The sequence below is a fragment of the Mesocricetus auratus genome, unplaced genomic scaffold (assembly GCF_017639785.1).
Source record: "Mesocricetus auratus isolate SY011 unplaced genomic scaffold, BCM_Maur_2.0 Super-Scaffold_100021, whole genome shotgun sequence".
Lineage (NCBI taxonomy): Eukaryota > Metazoa > Chordata > Mammalia > Rodentia > Cricetidae > Mesocricetus > Mesocricetus auratus.
Genome location: NW_024429202.1, coordinates 6,481,897 through 6,488,622, shown reverse-complemented (window position 1 = coordinate 6,488,622; position 6,726 = coordinate 6,481,897).

Below are 6,726 nucleotides of genomic sequence, written 5' to 3'. Positions count from 1 at the left end.
GGCTTTCCAAAGGTGGGATGGAATTTCTGGATAGACTGTAACTTCCTGGGCCAGACCCCACCCCACATTCCAGAGCTGGCCATGTTAAAGGTTGCTGAGTAATGATTGAGCAGAGATTAATTACAGATAGGTTTTTTTTTTTTTTGTCTGTGTTGAGGGGGTTGCCTGCTATCTGGCTGTTTCTTTTACTGGAGGAACAGGTATGTGGTAGGGTTATTAGTTGACTAAGTCCAGGCAGGACAGAGAATTAGGCTCCTGGTCCCTCCCTCTCCTCCTCATGTAGCCAAGGATGACCTAGAATTCCTCCTGCTTCAACCTCTCAAGTGTTAGAATACAAGCATTCACCAGCCTGTTTTAGGTGATGCTGGGGTTAAACCAGGGCCTTGTACAAGCCAAGCAAACACTCTACCTTCCAGGCCACAGCCTCAGCACCAAATCAGGCCCTGACTCTGCCGAGGGAAACTGTTTCCAAAGACCAAAGGTGTTGACAAAATCAAACTGGAAGTTGGGGATGGGTTCTCCACGTTGATCTTCTGTAGACCAGAAAGCTGTGGAGGGAGACTAGAGAGTCCCCAGACCTCAGCCTCAAACATCTCTGGTATTCACAGGTCACAGAGGCCTCCACTGTCCTCTATTCCCGGCCAAGAGGCACCCATAGGCAAAGGAACAAAGATTTAAGGGTGTCCCGCGTGTGCCAGGCCCTGGGCTGTGTGCTCTCCACTTACAGACTCCTTAACAACCTTATCATAGCCCCTGCCCTTCCTCTGGGTCACCAGCTGAAGAAACTGACTCAGCATATTTACCTTCGGATGCCTGTCATGCTCAAGCCCATTGTTGAAGTCATCCCGCAGCCCAGCAATTAAGCCCTTTCTGTTTGCAGTGTGAGCTCACAAGTCTCCAGCTGACCAGTTGACTGACTAATTAGTTAAGTGGCTTCCTGCAGCCCCTCCTCCCCTTCTCCCCAATCACCTTTCCTTGAGCTATTAGGATAGACACCCTTAATACATAGCTGGTAGAGACAGGTGTCGACTGATGGCATGACAGAGCGTTTGCAGGCATGCCTGAGGGCCTGGGCTAGATTCCCTGGCACCATCAAAACAAACTAACCCTACGTTTCCAGTCTCCCTTGCCTGCTCAGGGTCCTGTGGGGCATTCTGATGGCCGCTGGCTCTCAGCTACCACCTTTCAAACATTAATGGACATCCTGTTTCACAGATGAATCAACTAAGCCGGGAGAGGTTGCCCACATTTTCAGTAAGATGCCTCTGGGTAATGTCAGTGAAGATGGCTCAGCAGATAAAGGCGCTTGCTGCTAAGCCTTCAGACCCGAGTTTCATCCCCAGGACCCACAGGGTAGGAGGAAAGGGCCACTTCCTGCAAGTTGTCCTCTGAGCCCACACATGTCCTGTGGCATGCTCATACCGTAGCCACCACCCCTCCCCCAAATAAATAAAATTAATTTTAAAATAAAAACTGGAGAATTGTTCTTCCACAGGACCTGGACTTGGTTCCCAACACCCACATGGTAGCTAACAACCACCCTCTTGTGACCTCTAAGGGAACTGGGCACACACATGGTACACACACACACACACACACACACACACACACAGGCAAAACACTTATACACATAAGCAAATAAATCTAAAATGAATAAGTAAACAAAAGAGACCCCATAGTCCATGACTGCACTGGGCCCTCCTAGACCAAGTTCTCCACTTGCGTTTGTTTGTTTCTAATTTACTGAAGCTGGGTGTCCTGTAGCCCAGGCTGGCCTTAAGCTTGCTATCTGGCCAAGGATGGCTTTGAACACCTAATCAAGCGCTTTGTGAGATTAACAATGTGCAATACCACACTGGCTTTGCTTTAATTTTAATTTCTGAGACAGGGTCACACTATGTAGCTGGCCTGAAACTCACTATGTAGACCAGGATGGCTTGGAACTCACAGAGATCCTCCTGATTTCACCTCTACCCCCTGAGAGCCAGGATTAAAGGAGTGTGCCGCCCGGTCCAGCTGTTTCTAATTCTAAAACAGGAAATGTATTTACATGATTTAAACTCTCTGGAAAGACTCTCCCTCCCATTTGCCTCCTCTCTCAGTAAACACTTTTACTAGATTTTAATTTATGTTTTCAAAGTTTCTCTGTGTGCCAACAAAAGCAAACAAGACCATACTTACCCGTTCCTCTCCCCTTTCACAAACAGCAGGACACAGCTGCACAGGGCTGCTTAAGACCTCATCACTGCGGCTCGGAGATGCCTGGGTAGAGTCAGCACTTGCTCATCTCACTCCTTCCCCTCAGACGGTGTTTTACTGCGTTGCCCCTGCTGGTCTTTAACTCCTGAGCTCAAGTGTTCCTCTCTGCTTAGCCTCCTGAGTGACGGGGACCACAGGATGCATCACTGTCTCCAGAGAGTGGCATTACGATCCCATCGTGTTGATATGCCATAATTTATTCAACCAGCTGTCTTCTGGTGGACATTTGGTTGTTTCTGATTTTTCCAGCATCTTTCTTATTCTAATTTTTTTTTTTTTGGTTTTTCGAGACAGGGTTTCTCTGTGGCTTTGGAGGCTGTCCTGGAACTCGCTCTGTAGACCAGGCTGGCCTCGAACTCACAGAGATCCGCCTGCCTCTGCCTCCCGAGTGCTGGGATTAAAGGCGTGTGCCACCAATGCCTGGCTTCTTATTCTAATTTTTAAATAAATTTTTCATTTATTTTTGGGAATTTTATACATGTATACACTGTATTTTAATCATACCCACTCCTTTTTTTCCATTTTAATATTGGTACAGTATATGTATGTGTGTATATGTGTGTGCATGTGTATGTGCTTCTGTGTGTGTGTGTGTGTGTGTGTGTGTGCATGCTTTGGTACATGCATGTAGAGTTCAGAGACTAACTTTAAATATCTAATCCTTCTCCACTTTGATTTTGAGACACTGAACCTAGAACTTGCTATTTCAGTTAGAGTGGCTGAGTAAGTGTGGTGGTGTTACACATGATTGGAGCTATGGATGGTGACTCTGCCAGGTCTCATGCTAGGTCTAAGAGCCCAGAAGCAACCAGAGCAAGAGAGACCTCATGTCTCATAGACCTTCAAGAACGAAGCCTCTTTCGTGTGCCTAAGTGTCTAGAGCACTTGGGTGGGCCATGGTGATGTCCAAGATCTACTGGGGATCCTGTGTCCTCTCCATTAGGACAGTAGCGGAAACCACCGTGTGAGGACAAAAGGTAAAGGGTTGGAACCCTTCAAGATGGCTCAGTAGATAAGCGTGCCCGCTCTCAAGCCGGGATCTAAACTCAACCCCCTGCACCTACGTGGTGGAAGGAGATAGGTGACGGCTACAAGTTGTTCTCTGAGCTCCACGGGCACACTGCGCCATGCTCGTGCACACATGGCACACTGCGCCATGCTCATGCACACACGGCACACCATGCTCATGCACACACGGCACACTGCGCCATGCTCATGCACACACATGCACACACGGGCACACTGCGCCATGCTCATGCACACACGGCACACTGCTCATGCACACACGGCACACCATGCTCATGCACACACGGGCACACTGAGCCATGCTCATGCACACACGGGCACACGAATAAATAAACGTGGTTAAAAATTGCAAGGGGGTCAGTAGTTTGCTTCTTGCTTTTCAGGGGACCATACTGGTTCCCAGTACCCACATCTGGTGGTTCAGAACTGCCCTTCTCTCCAGCTCCGGGGGATCTGATGCCCTCTTCTGGCTTTTGTGGGCATCCACACACAGGCTGTACACACAGACAAGCAAATAAAAATTCTAATTGAAAAAAGGGGAAAGGGATTTGGGTTATATAGCTTTGTGCACTGTCCTCACTGGTCTCTTGCCTGTCTCTGTGACATCTGTGTCTTCCTGCACAGGCCAATTCCGTTCTCCATTTTTAGAAACCTTCCTGGACTAGGCAGCTCCTGTTGACCTCTGCCCTTGTGAACTGCTCTGGTTAGCGACAGCTACTGCAGCCCTGTACTTAGTCACTCACAGGGGGCCACCTCCAGTCACAGAAGCCTGTCTTCCTGCTGAGATCTCAAGATCCTTTCGGGATAAAAAAGCCAAAACACGTCCTTACTCTCTCAGTGGCCACTTACCTACTCACTACGTGGCCTCTGAGAGGTCTTCCATGAGTCCTGTGTCAGGACGGCTGAGGTCACAGGTGGGTCTCTAACCACAGAAATATTTGAATGATACACGTTTTTTAAATTGTTTTTCTGAGCTAGGCATTGGTGGAGCACGCCTTTAATCCCAGCACTTGGGAGGCAGAGGCAGGCAGATCTCTGTGAGTTCGAGGCCAGCCTGGTCTACAGAGTGAGTTCCAGGACAGCCTCCAAAGTTATAGAGATACCCTGTCTCAAAATACCAAAAAAAAATATTATATTTATCAGTCAGATGCGGTGGTGCATGCTTTAACCCCAACACTGGGGAGGCTGAGGCGGGTGGGTCTCTGTGAGTTCGAGGCCAGCCTAGTCAACACTATGTGACTTCCAGGACGGTCAGGACTGCACAGAGACACTGGGGACTAAACCAGAACCTTGTGCTAAGCTGCATCCCTATCTTACTTATTATTTATTTTAATATTTTGAGAGAGTCTTGCTAAGTTGCCCAGGATAGACTTGAACCATCTACGAAACCCATACAGCTCTGAACTTGGTACCCTCTTGCTTCAGCCTTATGAGCAGCAGAGATTTCAAGGCTGATCCACCAGGCTGACTCCAGATATGGTTTTTAAGGTTTTATTTATGGGTCTGGAGAGCTGGCTCTGAGGTTAAAAGCACTTGTTCTCGCAGAGGACTTAGGTTCAGTTCCACCACCCACACAGTGATTCACAACCTTTGTAACTCCAATCCCAGCAGATCCCATGTCCTCCTCTGCCCTTCAAGGGCACCAGGCAAGCATGTGGCACACATGTATGCATGTAGATAAAACACTCACACTTGCCGGGCGGTGGTGGTGCACGCCTTTAATCCCAGCACTCCGGAGGCAGAGGCAGGCGGATCTCTGTGAGTTCGAGGCCGGGCTGGACCGACAGCCTCCAAAACAATACAGAGAAACCCCTGTCTCGTAAAACCAAAAAAAAAAAAAAAAAAAAAAAAACACACACTCATATAATAATAAAAAAATTTTTTTTGGTTTTTCAAGACAGGGTTTCTCTGTGGCTTTGGAGGCTGTCCTGGAACTCGCTCGGTAGTACAGGCTGGTCTCGAACTCACAGAGATCTGCCTACCTCTGCCTCCCGAGTGCTGGGATTAAAGGCGTGCGCCACCAACGCCCGGCCAATAATACAATTTTTAAAGATTTTATTTATGCCTGGCCTGCTGACACTCTGGAGGCAGAGACAGGTGGTTTTCTGTGAGCCCCAGGCCAGCCTGGGTATCTGCATAGCAAGTTCTAGGCCAGCCAGAGCTACACAGTAAGACCCTGCCACCAAAACATATTTTTAGATTTTATATGTAGGTTTTCGGCATGTATATATGTGTACCACATGTATACAGTGCACACTTAGGCCAGAAGGGGGCATCTGATCCCCTGTAACTTTAATTACAGAGCATTGTCCACTGCCATGGGGGTGCTGAGAACTGAACCTCGGTCCTCTGGAGGAGCAGCTCTTCGGAGTCTTCTCCAGAACCCCAAATTTGGTTTTTAAAAATTGCATTCACTGGTGGGCATGCAGTATGCCTTTAGTCCCAGTTCCCGAGAAGCAAAGGCAAGCAGTTGTCTATGACTGAAAGCCAGCTTAGTCTACACAGAAAGTTTCAGACCAGCCTGAAACTATCTCAAAATAATAATATAGGCCGGTGCCGGGCGGCAGTGGAGCATGCCTTTCCCAGCACTCAGGAGGCAAAGGCAGAGGCAGGTGGATCTCTGTGAGTTGGAGGCTAGCCTGGTCTACAAGATTTAGTTCCAGGACAGGCTCTAAAACAATACATAGAAACCCTGTCTCAAAAAACAAACAAACAAAAATAATAATACAGGCCAGGCATTGGTGGCGCAAGCCTTTAGTCCTAGCACTCAGGAGGCAGAGGCAGGCAAATCTCTGTGAGTTCAAGACCAGCCTGGTCTACAAGAGCTAGTTCTAGGACTGGCTCCAAAACCACAGAGAAATCCTGTCCCGAACCCCCCCCCCAAATAATAGTAATACAGGAAAAAAGAATCTGATGTCTACAAAATGCCAAAATTTCCAATACTATGTCATTGCATTGAGTGACTGCAGTGTGGTGACAAGATCAGACCAATGAGGTCACCAACATTCCAGCAGGCAGAACTAACGACACCCAATAGATCAAAAACTATGAGGATAGTTTCTTCCTGTGTTTGTTTGTTTGTTTTGTTTTTCGAGACAGGGTTTCTCTGTGGCTTTGGAGGCTGTCCTGGAACTAGCTAGCTCTATAGACCAGGCTGGCCTTGAACTCACAGAGATCCGCCTGCCTCTGCCTCCCGAGTGCTGGGATTAAAGGTGTGCGCCACCACAGCCCGGCTAGTACAGACATTTCTTAATGACAGCTGGCCTGTGACTTCCTGTGTAGATCAGGCTGGCCTCGAATTATGACTATCCTCCCGCCTGTGTCTCTCAAGTGCTATCGCTTGCTTACATCACCTTGTGGAGCCCTCCCTGCTCGCTACCTTTTTGCTGTTTTACAGTTATCGCTCGTACTCATCGAAGTCTCCTGCCCACACGTCAGAGG